Source organism: Castor canadensis, chromosome X (assembly GCF_047511655.1).
Source record: "Castor canadensis chromosome X, mCasCan1.hap1v2, whole genome shotgun sequence".
In the NCBI taxonomy this organism is placed as follows: domain Eukaryota; kingdom Metazoa; phylum Chordata; class Mammalia; order Rodentia; family Castoridae; genus Castor; species Castor canadensis.
Genome location: NC_133405.1, coordinates 108,602,789 through 108,624,316, shown reverse-complemented (window position 1 = coordinate 108,624,316; position 21,528 = coordinate 108,602,789). Strand labels below are relative to the sequence as shown.

Sequence of the window (21,528 nt, the reverse complement as noted above, 5' to 3'; positions counted from 1 at the left end):
TAAAACAATAACTGATATAAAAGTTTGAGATACAGATATATGTCATATGTGAATAGTTCATCTTAATATAATTAAATTTTAAAAAAATAGACTATAACATTAAATATAACATTATCAGATACTTTAAAAATTAATATATAACTATTTAGACATGTGGTTCCTCACCAGGCAGCAACACCAAAATGGTATGAATTACTGCTGAATTTTAAGATACTTACTTACTACAGTCTGTGGCACAAAGCAAGATAAATTATGCAAATTAAGAAAGGACACTATTTCAGTCTGTTTTCCAGTCATCCTCGGATTTGAGTATAGCAAAATTAACATGCTCATGTTTTCAATTCAACATATATTGTGTGTCTACTCAAACATGCATTGTGTATCTGCTATATGCCTAGTTCTGGGGATGCAGCAATAAACAAAACAGACAAAAATCCCTGACCTTATGAAGGTTGCAATCTAGAGAGGAATAAATATAATTATTTCTGTGCCTATTTATTTAAACAAAATATATAACATGTTAAATAGTGGTATATATGAAGGAGAAAACTGTAAGGCAACCACTTCTGATTTTTTTGGTGTTACTGAGGTTTGAACTCAGTGCCTTAAGCTTGCTAGGCAAGCATTCTACCACTCCAGCCATGCCCCAGCCTTTTTATTTACTTATTTATTTTGCTTTAGTTATTTTTAGATTTTTGCCTGAGACTAGCCTCAGACTGTGATCCTTCCATCTCTGCCTTCTAGCTGGGATTATAGGAGTATACCAGAACTGGTGGTGGTTGTTGTTGTGACATAGAATCTTGCTATATAGCCCAGGTTAATCTTGAATTTATAATCCTCCTGCTTCAGCCTCCCTGAGAATATAGGCATGAACACTTGGCTGTACTTCTGATGTTTTGATACTGTCTTTCACTAGTTTACTAATTACACAGCAGTTAGTATACACCAGGGTTTAGCAGACTTTTTCTATAAAGGGCCAGAGTAAATACTTTAGACTTTGAGAGTCTCTGTCACAACTGTTAAATTCTGCTTTTATGATATGAAAGCAGCCTCTGAAGCCAATTTGTATGAGGCTATCTTTTAATAAAGCTTTATTTTAAAACAGTAAAATCTGAATTTTATGTAATTTTTACATCATGGAATATTCTTTTAATATTTTCCAGCCACTTAAAAGTATAGTGGCAACCAGCTCCAGACCCCTCCCTGTTTCATGTGGGAGCTTTGCTCTTCCTCTTAATAAACTTCTTGTCTATACTTTCAAAACACATAAAAAATAAAAGTGTAAAAATCATTCTTGGTTCATGGCTATACAAAATCAGGCAGCAAGCCATTATTTGCTAATCCCCGGTGTACACAAGGAAATGACTTACTGAATTTTCATAAGTCAACAAGTCAAGAGAAATACAAGGAAGCTCAGCGTAAGTATTATTGAAACACAATGATACAGCAACATCAATAACAACAGTTTAAAAATTCTATAATAACTTTCAAGTGGGAGATATTAATTTTATATGACTATGGATCTTAAATTTCAAGTGTATGATAAAATATTAAAGATAATGGTATAACATCTAAATAAATCATGTTAAATTATAGAAATACCTCAGTGAATAAGAATCACTGAAAGCTACATCAAACAATCTAGATGCCCTATAAATCACTTAGTGAAGTCATCTGTATTTCCTAACAGCAAGTTTGTTTTATCCACGGTAATGTTTCAATTATCACTTCCATTCCAATAAAACACAAATGTATACATCCAGCCCTGACTTTCCCCCTGAATTCCACAATTTCAAATGTCTAAGAATAACTACCATTGGATAGTTTGCTACCATCTGAAATACTTCAGACCTAAAATCAAATATTATCTCTACTATATACGTACATTAGCTTCTCCACAAATTTATATTAACAATACCTTCATTATAGCCATCCTTGCAACCTTCCTTGAGCATAGGCCTGGAAGAATAGGATCTTTGACACTGTAGGAGTCATGGTAGTAGTGATAGTGATAGTGTAAACCCTGTACTTGGAATTAGCAGGGTGAGGATAGACATGGCAGGCACTTGTAACCACTAGTCTGATTTCTTACATCATAGATAACATTTATGTTCACATAAATGGAATCATGGTATATACTGTTTTGAATGTAGCTTCTTTTGCTGAACAACTTGTTTGTATAGAGATCCATCCAATATTGTTACATGTAGCTGAATGTACATTCATTCTCACTACTGGCTCCATACTAGGTATATATACCCATATTTCTTAATTCTACTACTTATGGGTTATGTTATAATCTGAATATTAGTATCCCCACAAAATTCATATGGTACTGGGGTCTTTGGACTTCACTCTTATGAACGGGATTAGTGTCCTTAATAAAAGAGACTTGAGGGAGCTCCTCAACCCCTTTTACCATGTGAGGATGCAGTGAGAAAGTACCACCTTTGAAGTAGAGAATGAGTGCTCCAGAAACAATGAGTCTGCTGGTGTCTGGATCTTGGGACTTTCTAGGCTCCACAACTGTAATACATTTCTACTGTTTATAAGTTACCCAGTTTCAGATAGCCCAAACTCACTAATACAAATTGTTTTCATTTTAGGGAAAGTAGTAAAATCTCCATTACAAAGGTTGAAGATATCCAAGGCTGAATCTAACATAACCAATCAGTAAGACCTACTTACTTCCTTTGTTCTAATACTCGATCCCAGTCTTTCCATTCTCACCACTACAAACCCATATCATATTTCTTTAAATTGATAGTAGACACATAATAATTACAAATATTTGTGGGATACAGTGTGACATATCAATACATGTATATAATGTGTGATTGGGATGATTGGTCTATCAATCACCTCAAACATAAATCATTTCTTTGTGTTGGGAACATTCAAAATCCTATCAATTAATTATTGTCAACCATATTGAGCCTGTGTTCCAGAACATTAGAAGTTATTCCTCCTTCTAAATATACCCCTGTATCTGTCACTCATCCTTTTTCTAGCCCCCACTCGCAACCTTCCCAAATTCTGATAATCACTATTCTATTCTCTACTTCATTGAGATCAACTTTCTAGCTTGCACATATATATGAGCATTAATGAGATGACACAAATAAAATGGGCTTTTCATAAGAGATATACAATGAATGTCGCTGAATCTTTATGACTTGAAGGAAAGATACAGAAGTTTCCAGAGGCCTAGTAATTCTTTGAATCTTTTATAGAATATGCAACTCAGTATATGCTCAAGGAATAGCTACTGGACATGTATAATCTTTACTATCAAAGTTATCTCTAACAAGTTTTAATGTAGACATGCAATTGGCATTTAGATATCTTTATTTGTAAGAATTTATTTGTATTAGTTTTGCAAGCATTCTATTTTAGGTATCTCTCAGTATATGCAATGTCCCTAAGGTCCAACTCCCCAGTACTAAAACAGCCTAGCATTAATACATACCTCTAATCATCTTCAGCAAGATGCTCAAAGGAAGGTATAGAAGAGTAAAAAGGAAGAAGTATATTCTGGTTATTTGAATAAAGGCTATCTGAACACAAGGCCCTATCAAATCATAGCTTTAGTATCATCAAGAGAAACTGAAAAGTGGACTTTTAGCAAAACAACTATTGAAAATAATAGCAGCAGATAGTAACATAGTACACTGTTACCAGATCACTATATATAATAATTCCTTTAATCTTTGCAATCTTATGACTTACATATAGTACTACCATTAACCCCACTAAATAGATAAGGAACTTTTCTTTAAAGCCTATAGCACCCGGTATTCCCAGGCAGTCTCCCATCCAAGTACTAACCAGGCTTGACCCTGCTTAGCTTCCAAGATCAGACGAGATCGGGCGTGTTCAGGGTGGTATGCCGTAGACTAGATAAGGAACTTGATACATACTGGTTAAGCAATCTGCTCAAGGTCATAAAGTTTGTAAAGTGACAGAGCTAATCCAGGAAATCTGGCTCAATGATATACAAGAACACTGTGTGTCAATGTTATACTTTGTGGGAGGGGGTTCCTACAGTTTAAATCAAAAGTTAAATTGAGCTATTTGTGAGCAAATATAAGTATGGATTTTACAGATACTCTATATATATGTAAGTGAAACTTTTCAGTCATTAAAAATAATGAGAAGCCAGGCACTAATGGCTCACACCTGCAATCCTAGCTACTCAGGAGGCAGAGATCAGGAAGATCGAGGTTCGAAGCCAGCCCAGGAAAATAGTTCATGAGACCCTATCTCAAAAACACTCATCACAAAAATAGGGCTGGTGGAGTGGCTCAAGTGATAGAGCTCCTGCCTAGAAAGCATGAGGCCCTAAGTTCAAACTCTAGTGCTGCCAAAAAAGAAAAATAAGTAAGAAAATTGGTGACCCACATTTGTAACCCAGCACTCAAGAGGCTGAGACAGGAGAATCATGAGTTCAAGGACAGCACGGGCTACATAATAAAAAATGTTTCCAAAATAAAAAAAAAATAAGAGGAGGGCTTACCAAGGTACAGAAGAAAACTTTTGGGGATGATAGCTTACTCATTATCCATTTTAATTAGGTATATAAATACATAAAAATGTGTCCAATTTTGTACTTAAAATATATACATGTATGCCAATTGTGTGTCAATTATAGCTCAATAAAGGTATATGCAATAAAGGATGAAATAGGTCTATAGTTCAACCAATCACAAAAAATTTTTTAAAAGTTCACAAAATATTGAGTGAAGAAAAAACTATAAGGAGTATTCATGATATCACTTGTTACATATGTATAACATATGCAAAATCATTATGTTAATGGAGTAGAGTTGAGTATGTGAACTTGTTCAAAGTGAAGTGTAAACATCTATGGGAATAATAAAATGACATCCATGGGAATAACAAAATGAAATCCACTTGTACAACTAATGTATACTGATAAGGAAAAGCCTAAAAATGTACTTAAAATCTTATTATGTACACATAATTCTTGGCTTACAATGGTTCAGCTTACTATTTTACAACTTTACAATGATGTGAAAATGATACACATTAGTAGAAACTGCATGTAGAATTATTAATTTGGATCTTACTGCAGATTAGTCAGTACGTCGTATGATCCTCTTTTGGTGATACTGGGCAGTGGCAGTGAGCCACAGCTCCTGAACAGCCAGGAAATTAGAAGGTGAAACAACCAACACTCTATGGTGTGCTGTGTTGTTAAACTAAGATGTGTAATAGATTAGGTGCATTAACAGAACTTCTGATTTAGGATATTTTCAACTTATGATGGGTTCATTGGGATATAACCCCACTGTAAGTCAAGGAGAATCTGATGTGCTATCTGTTTTTTTTTTTTAGCTTATAATAATAATACAAGGGTCTTTCATGGAGGCTTGCTTCAGCAGGTACATGAATCAGCCATCTTGGAGCAGGTCCTCTAGCCCCATTCAAGTCTTCAAATATCTTTAGTCCCCTTCAACCCCATTAACATCTTAATAACAGTCTCCTCAAAGAACCTGTACTAAAATCATCTAGGTAAGCTGCTCCTGAATTGCTGATTGTCAGAAAAACTGTGTGAGGTTAACACATGTTTTTCAATTGAAGCTGCTAAGATTTGAGGTAATTTGTTATGCAGAAGTACATAAATAATACAGCACATATCATTCTTTTTATGCAATAGCTTAAAAATATAGCATACATATGAGACAGATCTTTGGGGTACTGGGGCAGGAGTTAAGCAGTGTTTAAGCATTATTAAATACTATTTAGTACTGTTAAGTGCTATTAGAACTGTTGGTTCTGTCTGTGCTGAGCTTTCCTTAAGTCTTTATTATAAACATCCTTCTCATGCTCTCAGGGAATGATTAAAACTGTCAAGATAAGGTAGTTTGAAAGGCCCTCCCTTTATGCCTGCCTGCCTCAAGTGGAGGATTTTCAGCCAAGCAGCCCCACATGGCAGCCTGGCTGCTTGGAACACTCCATGGAGGCCTTGAAGAAGTTACACTGCAATGACAGCTACTTCCTGCTGAAGCACTCCTCCACTCAGCAAAAGGCACTATTTCAGCACAATTGATTCAAAGGGCTTGTACTAGACTTTTTGCCAATCACATGCCTCAGTGAACTCTAACAGCCATTTTCACCCAGGCCAGAGGGGGAGCACTTTCCACTATTGGCAGAAGGCTTGTGGGCTTGTGATTTGTGCAAGCACAGTCCTTCATTTGCATTGAGAACTGAAGGACTGTGCTGTAAGTGGTGCAAGCACCCTTGCCACTCACCCCTTTCTGGCTGTATAAGCAGGCTGTTGGGCTCACCCTCTAGTGCTGTCCACTGGTGTTACATTATACTCCTTAAAAGCCTTCTCTCAAGTGCTCTTTTCTTGCCAACTTTTGATTTTATTATTAGTAGAACCATCTGAGCTGCTAACATGAAGGGCAGATGGTGGAAGCAGCAGTGGAATGGTAGCCACAGTGAAGGCAACAGCAACAGCAGCAGTAGTAGCAAGATGGCAGCTAAAGAGTTTCAGAGACTGACCAGGGTGAGGATCAGAGGTGACAGAGACAATGAAGGCTGTGAAGAACTGACAACGAGAAACTGGGCCCCACTCACTGGAAGAATTCCAGGAGTTGGCCTTAAGGTCCAAGGGGTCCAACACCCTAGGCCTGAAAGCTGTAATGCTAGCTTAGCTAAGGGTTCCAACACCCGAAGCCCATTCAGGAGCTTTAACACTAGCAGGCACTGCCTGCTGCTACTACTCACAAATGCTAGAATCTGATGATTACAGTAGCTGCTAAGTGCTAGGGCTATTGGTGGCTAAAATCCACAGCAATAACTTCTAACCTAAACCTCCAACCTAAGTACCTCAAGCCACAAGTCTGGGGCTTCTAAGTCCTGGAGCAATAAATCCCCGATTCTCAGGGCTTGGAGCTATAAGCCTCTGAGCCTGCCAGTTCAGCCTCTAGGCCTTGTGAACTCAAGGGCCTGGGACTGCCAACATTAGAAAATATACATCTTGCCTACTCACAATTTCTATCTGGGTAGAGGAGAATAATCTCAAGCAGCTGGTTGGTTACACATACAGAGAAGTGCAAGGATCATTAAATTTATACCTTGTTGAATTTTCACAAAGTGAACATACCCATGTAACCAGCACATCTAAATCAAGACACTGAACAGAGTATTAAGAGCACCCCAGAAACCCTCCCCTTGCCCCGTTCTTACTTCCTAGTCTGATTTCTTACTCCATGGGTTAATTTTGCTTGTTTTTTTTCGGGGGGGGGCAGAGTGGTTTCAGATAGGATCTCACTATATATCCCAGACAAACCTTGAACTCACTATGTAATGCAGGCTGGCCTCGAACTTGCAATCCTCCTGCCTGTCTCTTGAGTGCTGAAGTTACAGGCATGTGCCACTATACCTCATTTTAGTTTTGCATGTTTTTAAACTTCACAAAACTGCAAACACAGTGTACACGTATCTAGATCAAACTTCTGTGCTCACCAGAATGTTTGTGAGATTCATCTATATTGTTCAATCTATGTTGTTATACATTATTGGAGTTTATTCTCACTACTGATTCCATGTTAGGTATGTATCTCCATTTATTTATTCATTCTACTACTGATGGACATTTGAGTTGCTTAAAATTTAAGGTTTATTATAAATAGTGCTACATGAATTCTTGTAAATATCTTTTAATGAACCTATATATCTATTTTTGGGTATATGCCTAGACAGGAATTACTGACTTACAGACATGCCTATATTCAGCTCTGTTCATTGCTATTAAACAGCTTCTCAATATAGTTATACCAATTTACACTTTTCAGTAGCAGCACAGAGTTCCAGTTGCTCTACATTCTTGAAGACTCTTGGAATTATCTTTATTATCCACATTACATAGAACATAATGGTATCAATTGTGTGTTTTCCTGTGATGAAGATGAACAACTTTTGGTATGTTAATTGGCCTTTTGGACATCTTTTGTACAGTGCTTGTTTAAAGTCTTGTCCATTGAAGCATATATTACTTTTAAGATCAGCAAAAGACCATAATTTCCCAAACAAATGAGTTCTCTGTGGTATTGTGAAAACAAATGCCTTTGAGCAGAACAGTCATTATAAAGAAAAAAATAAAGTTATAACTAATAGTGGAAATGTGGCTGGCTAGGGGCTGCTTCTAAATCCAGAAATGTTTTGAAAAGAAAAACAAGGAAACCAACAGGGCAAAAGGAACCCTTAAAGCAAGAACTGAGACAAAATAAGGGAGGGAAGCTATTATGAAGATAATTCATGTGAGCAGAATTTGTACCTTTTCAGTAGATGGGAAGTAAATGGCATACAGAAAATAGCTTGAGAATCATGTTAGTCTTTGTCACTGTCCAGAAAGGCTTTTCAGAGAAAAGAAGGAGCACAGATGCCCCTTATATGTAGCCCTGTTATAGAATGTTATATAATTCAGAGCACTTTAGTGCTAGTAGGTAAAACAGTAAATATTCTGCAAATGGAGAGGTGTATCACCTGCAAGTGTGCTCCCATTACATCACACTTCTCAAGGGACGAAAAATGAGTGGTCATTTATATATACCCTTGAATACCCAATAAATATATACTAACCTTCCTTTAAACTCACAAGGCTATATTAGGCTTTACTTTCTTTTTTCTTTTATGAGTTACCAGAATGTACTATAGCATTTGCTGCTTATTTTTAGTTTACTGATTAAATTTTAATAAGATTCTTCAGATAGCAGAACAATCAGTTAAAGGAAGTTAATATTGCTCGACAAGATCAATACATAATGGACACCATGTGTGAGTGAAAAGTAGAAGAATAAACAATGTGGCTTTGGTTCATTATCTTAGACATACCACAACACAGACTTTTAACCCCAAATATAACAAACTGGTGTTTTCAATGTGACCATAAAAAGTTCAGATATTCTAACGTTTAAAAATAAGATCAGATATAACAAATGACTTCAAGAGCTCAACATAGACAATCCAGAAGGAAATAGGTTCTCATATTTAAATTTCTCCCATTACCCTATTAGGTATGCATATCACAAAAATGACATTGAGAAATTATTACATATAGCATATGGGACAAATTTTATATACCTCTGAGGCCTTAAAAAGACAGCACTCTTTCTGTAACATGTATTACTGTTGCATCACTAACAAATCATGTCACTCTAATGAATATGTTCAAGGATATTACACTAAAGCTACCTGTAAAACCAAAATTTAATGGCCTGACATGCAAAATTAAAACATTGACCTCAATTCTAAAGAATGCTTATTTTGCAGGATAAAGTTCTTAAATAACAAGATTTATAGTTTCTTCAATAAATAGTTTCTCCTTTTTTAAAATGCTACAATGTACCCCCACCCAGCACAGCAATAATAATAATGATAAAATAAATAAATAAAATATTGTTTCTGAGCAAAGTTTCTTTTACTATAATGATCATTTTTAAATATTTTAAGGGAAACTTGTCTCAAGTTTCTGGGCATTGAGAGCCCAGGCACTGATGGCTCACGGCCTGTAATCTTAGCTATTCAGGAGGCAGAGATCAGGAGGATCATGGTTTGAAGCCAGCTCAGGTGAACAGTTCACGAGACCCTACCTCGAAAATACCCAACACAAAAAAGGGCTGGTAGAGTGGCTCAAGTGGTAGAGCACCTACCTAGCAAGCATGAGGCCCTGAGTTCAAACCCTAGTACTGCAATAAATAAATTAAACTGATAATGATGTACAAATAGTAATAATTACATCCTATAAAACCATGACTATGGGTTTGTTTATAAGGTAAAATTAAAAGACCACTGCAGAAATGCTACTTTCCTCTGCAAACTCTTTCTCCTGCACAAAATCACAAGGATGGATTCCTAGAGGAGCTGAAGTTATTGGGCAACACTAACCACAAAGATGAAGAAAATCCAAAGATGATGAATTGTCTGTTGCTTTTGTTTTCAAACTCTCCTGCCCAATCAAATTGACCTACAAGGCTATGAATTCTCAGACAAAAAAAAGCACAAGAGATACAAAATGAAGATCCTAGAAAGTCTACAAACTAGAAAATGAGATTAATCACATGTTTTTGCAGTTCTGGAGACTGAACTCAGGGACTTGCTAGGCAGCAAGCACTCTACCACTTGAGCTACATCCCCAGTCCTGTTGCTTCTAGTTTGTTTTTCAGATAGGGTCTTATGTCAACTTTGCCCAGGCTAGCTTGAATCTTGATTCTCCTATCTCTGCCTCCTGAGTAGTTGGAACCACAGGCATGCACCACTATTCTGGGTTTGTTTTTGAATAGGGTCTTGCTAACTTTTGCCCTGGCTGGCTTCAAATCATAATCTCCTCCACCAGAGTAACTGGGATTATAGTCATGTACCATCATGTCTGGCTGCTTAATCATATTTGATTAGAAATCACCAATCCCCCAAGGGATACTTAATTTCATGATGATGTCATATTTTGTTTAATGCTGGCAGGAATCACATGTATCTTATTTGATGCTATATCCTTACACTCATTACTATACTGACATACTATATGTGCAAAATTCACTGAATTAAAAAAAGGATATTTTAACAAATTTTGCTCATGTGATATTCTATTTCTTGTCCTACTTTTTTGCGGCAATGCTGAGGTTTGAACCCAGGGTCTTATGGTCGCCAGGCAGGAATTATACCACTTGAGCCACAGGTCCAGCTCTTTTTGCCTTAATTTTCAAGTAGGGTCTTGCTTTTGTTCCAACCCTGGCCCACTGGTGTCTAACCATGATCTTCCTACCTAAGTCTCCTTTCCAATGTGACTATGGGGATGTACACCACCACATCCAGCTTGTTTGTTGAGATGGGGTCTTGCAAACTTTTTGCTCAGACTGGCCTCAAACCATGATCCTCCCAATTTCTGCCTCCCAAGCAGTGGGGATTACAGGTGTGAGCCACCATAGCTTGTCTTTGTTTTCTACTTTTCTCATCCATAGTTGGTAAGAATCTTCCTATAAAATTAAAATTTCACAAGCATGATTCTTAATGCTGAATTATCTTCATATACAATAATTTAATCCTGTTCTAAACATATTTGGAAATAAACTTTGCTATAGCTAAACATTAAAGAATTATGCAGCCCTTAAGAATTGATTCTATTTTGCTATTAAAAATAATGTAGCAAGGCATATTTTAAAATAGAAATTATTATTCTCATTTCTGATTATTTCCTTATACCAATAAGTGTGAGAGACTGGATTTGGAAATCTGTAGATACAACTACTGTAAGGGTAACCTGTGAGGCAAGCAAACACATATTGCTTAGAAAATAAACAGTGCTATAAGCTCTTTATACACATGTGAATTAATTTAATCAGCTTGCTTCTTAATACCTACCTGGAACAAACTATAAAAATTGGAATTATCCTATAGTGACATAGAGATGATATGACAGTGGAAGAGTTGTATCAGAAAGGGTGAGTAAGATAATCGATAGTGACACAGTATCTACCAGGTCAGTCTGCTCCATCCTTCATTACTTGTGAAATGTTTCTCTGTTACTCTATTTCCTCTTTTATAAAAGGTTTTCTGGTGAAATGTACAGATACCCGGGGAAGCTTGGGAAGGAAAGGACAAGATAAAATTTTTGTACATCTTTAGGTGTTCATTGTAAGGGTTATTGTATACATTTGGTCAGTTGTTTTGACTCTCAAACTACTTTATCTAAAAATTCAACTGTTATATATTTCTGTATATCATCGAAGTCGTACCTTAGGTTATCACCAAATCATGACAAGTAAAAAGAAAAATGACACACATACAACACATTAAATTTATTATTTCAATATCAAACTCACTTTGTTTACTCAGATCCTACCTAGTCCTGGGGGAAATTAAAGATGATTTACATAGTTAGGTACCGGTGGATCATGCCTATACTCAGGAGGAAGAGACCAGGAGGACCACAGTTCAAAGCTAGCCTGGGAAAATAGATCATGAGACCCTACCTTGGAAAAGCCTATCACAAAAAAGGGCTGGCAGAGTTGCTCAAGCAGTAGAGCACCTGTCTAGCAAGAGTGAGGCTCTGAGTTCAAAACTCCAGTACTGCCCAAAATGGTGATTTATATAATTTTAATAGGAGAAGTTAAAGTTTATAAATGCAAAGCATTTGAGGAAACCATGCCAATGAGAAAAATCAAGAATACAAAAGACAAAGGCAGGATTCAAGTTTGTATACAAAAAGTGGCTAAAGTGTTCCGTAACTGATAAAAGAAGAGATAAATATCACAGTAGCCAATGGCAAGAAATATTATTAGTTACATGAGCCACGACAAAACAAACCAGTTTGCCCAGAAGTTTCATTACTTATGATTTGAGGTTTGAGAAAAAAATTACCCTAGTATCCTCAAAAGAAATGTGATGACCAATGTCTTTAATGTCCATATAGTAAATATGGTAATGTATTTTATAGTACAATTTCTTAGAGCTTCTCTTTTATAAGTAGGTCAATGGCAAAATAGCACAGTAGTAATGTATTCTGTATTTGTATAATATATTTAGAAACTGGCCCACTCAAATGGCTTCCTAAAACTGCCTAGACATACAAATGAAAACATACCTAGTGGAATGACCGTGCCAAAGGAAAACTCATTGCAACTGGCTGATCCAGACCAGCGTCTGATGGCCATTCTATAAAGAAAATCTAGAACATCTGAGTCACTCTGCTGGCCCTTCTCCAAAAAGAGCAGCAAGCAGTCCTGAAAGAAATGCTGATAAGCAAACCCATGAGCCAAGAGAATTCAGAATGTCATTCCACTCTAAACTATTAAGGGCAAGGGCTTAAAGTTCATTTGAGGGTAGCCTTGGGTTCCTAATAATTACCATGCATCAGCAACAGGTTGTGGAAAGCTTGCAAAGCCAGTTTACTAAATCATTAGATCCCCGGGAGCAATAAACCAAAACAAAACAAGATCTCTGCTATAATAGAGTTATGGCTAAAAGGTAAGCAAGCCCAAGACCTTATATTGGGGTCCAACTGTCTGGGGACAATGTACTAACAGTTCTTGTACTTTTTTCTGGATTTTTTTCCACTCCAGTACTTCGTTTTCAGATGAGATAAAATATCACCATAAATCCTTTCTCCTTCATCAAAGTTAGGTGAGGAATCAGAGGGTGCAGAGTGAATTCTGTCTAAAGAAGACTTTTTTCTTTTTCTCCCTCGGTTATACATCAAGAAGAACATTTATATCATTTTACTTGATCTGCACATTAAGAATCCTGTGAAGCCAGGTGTGGTGGTGCATGCTGTGATTTCAGTGCTCAAAGGCTAAAGCAGGATTGTGAATTCAAGATGAGCTTAGGCTACACAGCAAGATCCTGTCTCAAAAACCCTAGGAGTCCAGAAAGGTAAGTAATACACCTGTTTCACAGATAGGAGATCAAGGCTTGGTTTGGTTAGAAAACCACCACTTGGTAAAAACTTGCACCACATCCCAGGTTTGATTCTTTCTCTACTGCTATTCTCACTTCAGTATTGAGCCCAAAATGGAAAAAATTCAGTTCTTGGCTAAAAATATATGTCCTATAGTGGATTCTAATAGTGAAAAGGCCATTTTTGCAAACTGCAGTTAAAAGCAACAAGAACCACAGGTCCTAAAGCAAGACTTTCAGAGTTCTACCCCTTTCATTTGCTTTACAATTCAGTCAACCTAGCTCTCTACAAATGCAGTATTCTTTCCCATTTCCAACGCTTTGTTCACACCATTCCCCTTCTTTCAAATATGTTATTTTGGAGTCATAACTCAAGTGGTAGAGCACTGTCTAAATATGTTGTTCCCTCCTTTTTAGCTTATTTGAATCCTAAAGCCACCATTAGTGACAGTATAATTCCCTTCTTCTGAGACATGCATCTCCACCAGCCCAGCAGGATGTCATTTCTCTGTACTCTAAATTTCTATAGGATTCAAATCTACAGTACTCATTACTTGCTCATCACTTTTTTGGGCACATTACTTCCTGTAGATTGTAAGCTGCTTGAGGAATGAGGCCATGACTCTACCTCTGCACTACTAGAATCCAGCACCCAGCAGGCATCAAGAAAATGCTCAGTAACTGACAGCTAAGGTACCAAATCCCCTGAACAGTCAAAACAAACCAGTTGCCTGCTTCACTACCTTTCTTTCACTGTAAACTCCACTAATCTTTTGGGTTCTTATTTTCTCCCTTTTCCTTTCTTTTTCTACTTTAACTACTCTTAATACAAAACCATATGTTTTAGCACTGAATTGGATATAGGTTCTTGTATGACATATGAATATTTTCTAATAAACAAAGTGATGTATATTTAAGGCTGACAACTTGGGAAACATATAAATTATACTTGCTGCTTCAAAATCCATTCTATGTATATTTATTATTTATTTAGCCAGTTCTAGTCCTCTCTTGGTGTTCACTTAGGATAGTTTCATTTCTTCATTATAAATAATGCTGTAAACATTCCTACCTATATTTTAGACAGATCTCTTACTGTTTTCTGAACTTAAACTCCTAAGGTAAGTAATTATTACTAACTTGTCATCAAGAAAGATTGTACCAATTTCATTTTCACCACTAGTGTACAAGACTGGTTACAGAGAGTGTTGGGCAGGTGTGCATATGTGGCAGTGGTGGGGGGTGGTACTAGCAGTGTAGGAAGTAGGGAAGAAGTAAGGGAACCAGATTAGGTTTTTTAAACAATATCTAAAGTAAAATCATGGACAGAGAAGTCTATATTATACTGGCCTCATTACTTTTGGGGGTGTTGATCTTTTATAATTTAATTTAAAAAAATTTTAAGACTGCCATTTGTCAGCGATGAATGTTTTTCAACTTTGTGAATTCAATAAATTAAAAGTGGTATGGTATCTCATTACTTTATAATGCCTTGATCACCAATAAAGTTTGAATACATAATATACGCATGAGCTAGCTGCATTTATTCTTTTATAGCTTTTGGAAAAAATTGTGTGCTTTCTGTTCCTTATGAGTGTACACCTTCTCTGTTACAAATTTTAAAAGCAGGCAAGAACATTTTCTTCTCAAAATTGCTACCCAAAAGAACTATCCTTTTTTGTAGGATCTTAACATGTGTGGTCTTATTTAATCTTTTGTTCCTCAAATAAATGGCCCTAAAGAAGGGCAATGCTCCACTACCAAATTGGACATAAGTTTCCTAGAAACAACTCCAAAATCGAGAAACATTCAAAACAGCTCTTCCTTTCCCAGAATAATTGAATGAAAGGTCTGTGGAGGAAAGCTTGGTCTCTGAGGAAAGGAATTAGTTTAACATATATCAACATGGGGTTTTCCTGTTAATATAGTGAGAACACAGGAATTCATGGCTGAACAAATATTCTCTACTCATAGAATGAACAGGACATTAAAATATACAGCTATCCAGAGAATATGTAAATGACACATGTAAACTCATTAATTAGAGGAAGGAGGACCCTAAGAAGGCAAAGGAGAATAAAAATAGGGACAGTATCAAAGATTAGAGGATCCTAAGGATTCTTAGCTACATCTAGCCTCATTCTAATCGATTCAAAAAGGATATCTCATTGATAACCAGAGACTCTGTTGATATACAAATCAAATAAACACTAAAATAGACACACCGAATTCTGCAGCCAGGAAAAAGGAATTGAAAGCTAAAGGGCATCTAGAAATCACAGAATCTTTGGGAGCATAGAAATTATTTTAATATTTGTGAGTCCATTTATAAAACTGAATGTTTCCCACACTGTTGGGGCTATTATGGAGTTCATCGCTTACATAGTTGAATGATTTTGATACCACTGAGGCCAAGTTCTGGGAACTATATTCTCTTGAACTATTGCTTATTACCACTTCCAACCAGATCCTTCATCTTGGAAATGGCCAAAGTAAGTTTAATTTGAAAGAATGAGCAAGATCATACTTTAAAAATAGATACAAAGAATTTGAAGGAATAGCAATGAAACAGATTTTGTCCTTGAGATTTAAGATGGTGAATCTACTTCTAAAATAAGTTCAACATAGAACATAACTGACCAGACATGTGCCAGAACATTTCAAAGGAGCACCCAATCAGAACACGATACTGTAGGCCACCTACACAAATACCACCTACCCTTGCCTTTCTCTAGTATAAACACTGGAATAGTTTTCAGATTGCCTTGCAACTAAGGCATGTGACCCAGTTCTGATCAAAATGAAGTAAGAAAAAAAGTCTTCTTTTTAAGAGGACACACTTCTGGTAAATCCTTCTGCCATTTGCCCTCTTTCTTCCTGCATAGAATATAGATGCAAGGCATGGAGTATACCTATTGTACAATCATGACAAGGAGAACTACATGCAAAGCTTGGTGGATTGGAAAAATAGAAAGACACATGCATCCTTGAAGATACCTTCTCTGAACCATCTAAGTTTCTATTAATTGTATTTCCTGTTACTTGCAGCCAAACACTCTCTACTAACATACCAGGAATAATCAGATGAATAATAATTGAGCTCTCTACTGAGGGAGGCATATGCACATTAAAATGTAATAAGGACCTGGGATATAGCTCAGTGGTAGAGCACTTGCTTAGTGTGCAAGGCCGTAGGATCCATCCCTAGAACCACAGAAAATAAAAATAAACATATCACATGCAGAGAAGAATGATTAGGTTAGTTATACTAGAAAAGATTAAGAAGGCTTCACAGATGAGGTGACACTTAAGAGTTTGGAAAAATGAAGACTTGCTTGCCAAGAGCAGAAAGGAATGAACACCTTACTCTGCCTCCTGTCCAACATTGCTACTTTTATTTCTATACTAAAAAAGTAAAGAAACCTAGGACATTGGAACAAAATGTAACTTCTAATTCTTCTAGCAAAAATTAATAAAGACTAACCCACGCAACTACTGTGACAGAACTCAATATAATTACCAAAATGTCAAAAAAACCTGCCCCATGCTGCTTAGAGTCTAATGGACAACTTCAAGGCTATTTCAGCAAAACAACTAGTCACAACTCAGTGGCTACATAACTATCTCAGATAGAGTGCTGGGTTTGAGTTGAAGTCTAATCTTCCAAACCTTCCAATCTAAAACTCACTCTCTTCCTTATCGTGTAGTAATTACCTCACTGCTAAAACAAAGCAAAGGACATGGTGTTGTCATTTGTGATCATTAAAAATCTCAGTGCAATTACAAACTTGGCAAAGATCCCAGGAGATCAAATCAGTCTATTGTGTAACTCACAGCTTCAAAGCCTCTGGAGAAAATCAGGATCCAAGTACTTTAAAAAAAATTACCTCACCATCTAGTCACCTCCTTGGAAACTGCTTCTGAAATGTCTAGTTGTAGCATCAGCTACCAAGGAAAGCCAATCTTAGAAAGGGCTCCTCCCACATACCAATGCAGCTACTAATTTGAGGAAAAAATGCTTTTTGGCCAAGCATTTTGCCAAACTTCATGTAAGCATTATAGGATTCTAAAACTGTGTCGTTAATTCTAAAATAGAATTTCTCCTTGTCTGCATCACACAGGTATTGAAATATGAGGAAAGTCCCTTAAAAATATAGTGTCTTATTTCCCATTTAATTGAGGCATTCATCCACCTAAGAGATTAGTTAGAGTAAGACAAAAGGTAATAACTAATGTGGTCTGGTACAGAATTGACAGGAATGCAACTAGAGCCTTAGAAGAATCAAACAAAAACCCATTAAATTACAAATGAATCTTTTGGAATCATCTGGAAGAAATATCCTGCCAGCAATATGCATGAATAGCCATTAAAAACATTCTTCATACCTACTTACCTTGTTATTCTGATCTAAGTTTTTTTCACATTTTCAGTGCTCACTCATGCAATTAAACCCTCAAAGAGGTTTAGAACACTGAATTTCAACTCAGGCTACCTGAAGGAGAAAGAGGTTGCATGTAGGTTGATCTGTAGTTGTGGGTCACTAGAGCCTACTGCAGGATGAGTAACATGGCTCCTTAGTAAACCCAGAAATCCTAAGTGTTTTCAGGTTTTCCAGTCTGTCTACATTACCACATAAATGGGAGACCCAGGGCAGAGCACTGAAGGCTGAATACTTGGATGAATCCCAGGAAAGAGTTCCACAGTAACATCTCCTTTATAATAATCACCCTGACAAGTCAATGCCAAATATGCTAGTTTTAGCAAAGGATCAACAAGGCTACTTTATTTCGTTTCCATTCAATAATGAATAGCACCTACCTATGATAAGGCCTGTAATTTATCATAATGATATCAAGAGTCCACATAAGCTCTTACATGTGCATTAACAGGAGGATAATGAGCAAAAGTCAAAAGTGTATTTTATATTTTATGTATATAGACATACTCTTCACAGCATATTAACCCAAACAAAAAAATAAACTTTCATTCTTTGCTACTCTATACTCTTAATTCCATGATAATTTCTACAGGCCTCCTAAATTCTACAAGCATCTGTAAGGTGTTCCTGTTAATAATCTCATTTGCTTTGGCTGTTATGAGTCAGAAACTAAAAAATGAACTTCATTTAATTACTTAGCTCTCTAATTCCCTACAGTTCTTCAACAAATGAATTAGACAGAAGGAGGAAGCACCACTATAGTGCTCTCCCCAAAACTACTCATATATATAGCACAATGTAACAATATATATCATGGCAGATTAATCTACTTACAATGGTTTGAAATATGTTGCCTGTGTATCTACATAAATACAAAAAAGAAAAATATACAAATTTTCATTAATCATCTTCTGAGATAATCAAAATGTTCACACTTAGCTAATTTAGTATGCTTAGTAATTTATTATGGTGAATCTATATTTAATGGACTCAACTAACATTTATTGAATACTTAACTTCACGGCAGGTCTTCTATCTATAAGAAAGGAATCATTTGGCTCAAGACAACTGTATGTAGTTTTTTCTTTAAAAAAGATCCTTCAGATTCTGTGAAAAGTTATTCAAATTTCAACACAATTTAAGGAGGTGGGATTATACAGGTTGCTAATCAGGATCCTCCTCCTCCTTTTTATGTTTTCTTTGATACAGGGTCTCACTATATAGCCCAGGCTGGCCTTGAATTTACAATCCTTCTGCCTTAGCCCCTAGGTAGCTGGAATTACAGACATGAAACACCATGCCCATCCTTCTTTATTTTTTAATGCTATTTTATAGTTTTTCAATCTATAACTATTATAATTCTCTTATTAAATGTATTGTTGTGCATTTTATTTTTTCTAGTAATATTTTAAGGGAAGATCTCTTCCCACACCCGCAGACACACTCAGAGCAAATAATTCTAAAACCTCCACATAATATAAAGAGAAATGAACTTAAGTACTGGACAGTGAACAGAAGCATACAGACTCTGACAAGGAATCCACAATTGCTAGGAGGAATGGAGACAAGGAGCTATACAAATTAAGTTTTCATTACCTTGGCTTTTAGCCTGCACTAAGTGCAGCACTTGTGGTGAACAGCAGCTAGTGGAAGAGGGGGAACACACAAGAAAAACTAAACCTCATTTTTTGGCTTAAAGAACCACAGAAGTCCAGTTGGAGAATGCTGAAGAGAGTTTTGGAATACCAGAGAGAAGAGAGCTAGAGAGGGAATTTCCAAACTCTGATTCTCACATCTCTAACTGAACCCTGAACCAAGTTTGTGTGGAACAGATGCAAAGCAATCTGGATATTCACAGCTGAGACTAGAGCTGCCACCCTGAAAGCAATAGTGAGTGAAAAGAAGCAGATGCACTGGGAAGACAAAGAAACTATATGATGTTTACAAGATACTCATTTTAAATATAAATACACAGGCAGGATAAAAGTAAATTGATGGAAAAGATATACCTTGTAAAGAATAAGCAAAAGGCTAGAATGGGTATTAATATCAGATGGCAAATATCAAAAGCAAATGTTTAAGAGATAAAGAAGAATACTTCATAATTATAAAAGGGTCAATTCAACAGGAAACTTCATGCCAAATCTGTATGCATCTTAGAGTTTTAAAACACATGCCACAAAAACTGGCAGAAATGAGTGGAGAAACAGACAATTCCACAATCATAACTGGATATGTAACACTACTATCTTAACAAGTAGTTGAACTAGAAAAAAAAAGTCAGCAAAGACATAGAAGAGCTGTACACTATTACTTATTTTGGCCTAACTAATACAGAACAATACACCAATAATGGACGAATATACTTTTCTTCTCAGGGTACATGGTACACTTAGCAAAAGACTATATTCTGTGCCATAAAACAAGTTCCAAAATGTGAAAGGAAAAGCTGAAATTATAGAAAATATGTTCTCTCACCACAACAAAATTAAGTTAGAATACAGTTTGGGTGGACATAGGACCATGATCAACTTCGGTGATTCATCAGAAGGATTCAATAGAAGGTTATACTCAAGACTGAAATTTATTACAGCAAAAAATACATAGTAAAAGCAGCAGGAAAAAGGCATGTGCTATGGTTTGAATATTCCCACAAAAACTCATGTTTAAATTTAATCTCCATTGTGGGGTATAAGAACTGAAGCTTTAAAAAATGATTATGGCATGAGGGCAAATCCCTCATGAATGGATTAATGGGTGAATGGTTTATCTCATCTCAAGAGCAGAGCTATTATAAAAGTCAATTTGGTTCTATCTCATGTATATGATCCTGTCTCTACTGATGTCCTATATTGCCTTGGAACTCTGCCAACATTTCCCACTAACAAGAAGACCCTCACCAGAAGACCCTGACCTTGAACTTCCTAGTCTCCAGAATAGTAAACTTAATAAACCCTTTTCCTTTATAAATTACCTAGTCTGTAGTCCTCAGCTACCGCAACAGAAAATGAACTAAGACATGGGTAAATCCAGTAGGGTCACACACAGGCTTCTTATACATACTTTCTCTCTGGTACTAGAAACAAGGGAAAGTGTAGATTATCTGCCTGGGAAAGGGCAGAAGAGCATTTAAGATTTAGTACTAATGGCTTCTTATGAAGATACAGTCATGTAGGCATCTCCTGCTATGCAACCAACTATGGTAACCAAAACTCAAGAACCAGGTGCACATCATCGGTCTTAATGTGCATACAAAGCAATTCTGACAAACAGGTACACCGAGTATGGTCCATTGTTCCAGGTGTACAAAAAAAAACCAACACCCTAAGAGCTAGGGGTTGGCCAAATGTCGATGATTGTTCCAAGTTCCCATGAAGACAGAGTTTGCAACCAGACCTGCTGTGTTAAAACTTTCTTCAGAAATACCAATATAAAGCTAATATAAAGCTGGGTGTGGTGATGCACGTCTTTAATCCCAGCACCTGGGAGGCAGAGGCAGAAAGGGTGAAGAGTCACAAATTTGAGGCCAGCCTGGGCTACATAGTGAGTTCTAGGCAAGCCTGGGCTACATAGTAACACAGTGAGACAGATGAAAGAAAGAAAGAAAGAAAGAGAAAGAGAGAAAGAGAGAGAGAGAGAAAGTGAGAGATAGAGAGAGAGAGAGAGA

General features: G+C 36.5%; 1 protein-coding gene and 1 pseudogene across 1 annotated transcript in view; both read right to left on the bottom strand.

Moving 5' to 3' along the window:
* The window catches only part of Prrg1 (proline rich and Gla domain 1), a 110,001-nt gene that overhangs the window by 73,737 nt on the left and 14,736 nt on the right, over positions 1-21,528 (bottom strand). The window lies entirely within an intron of this gene.
* On the bottom strand, positions 3,780-3,897 carry LOC141420003 (5S ribosomal RNA; annotated as a pseudogene).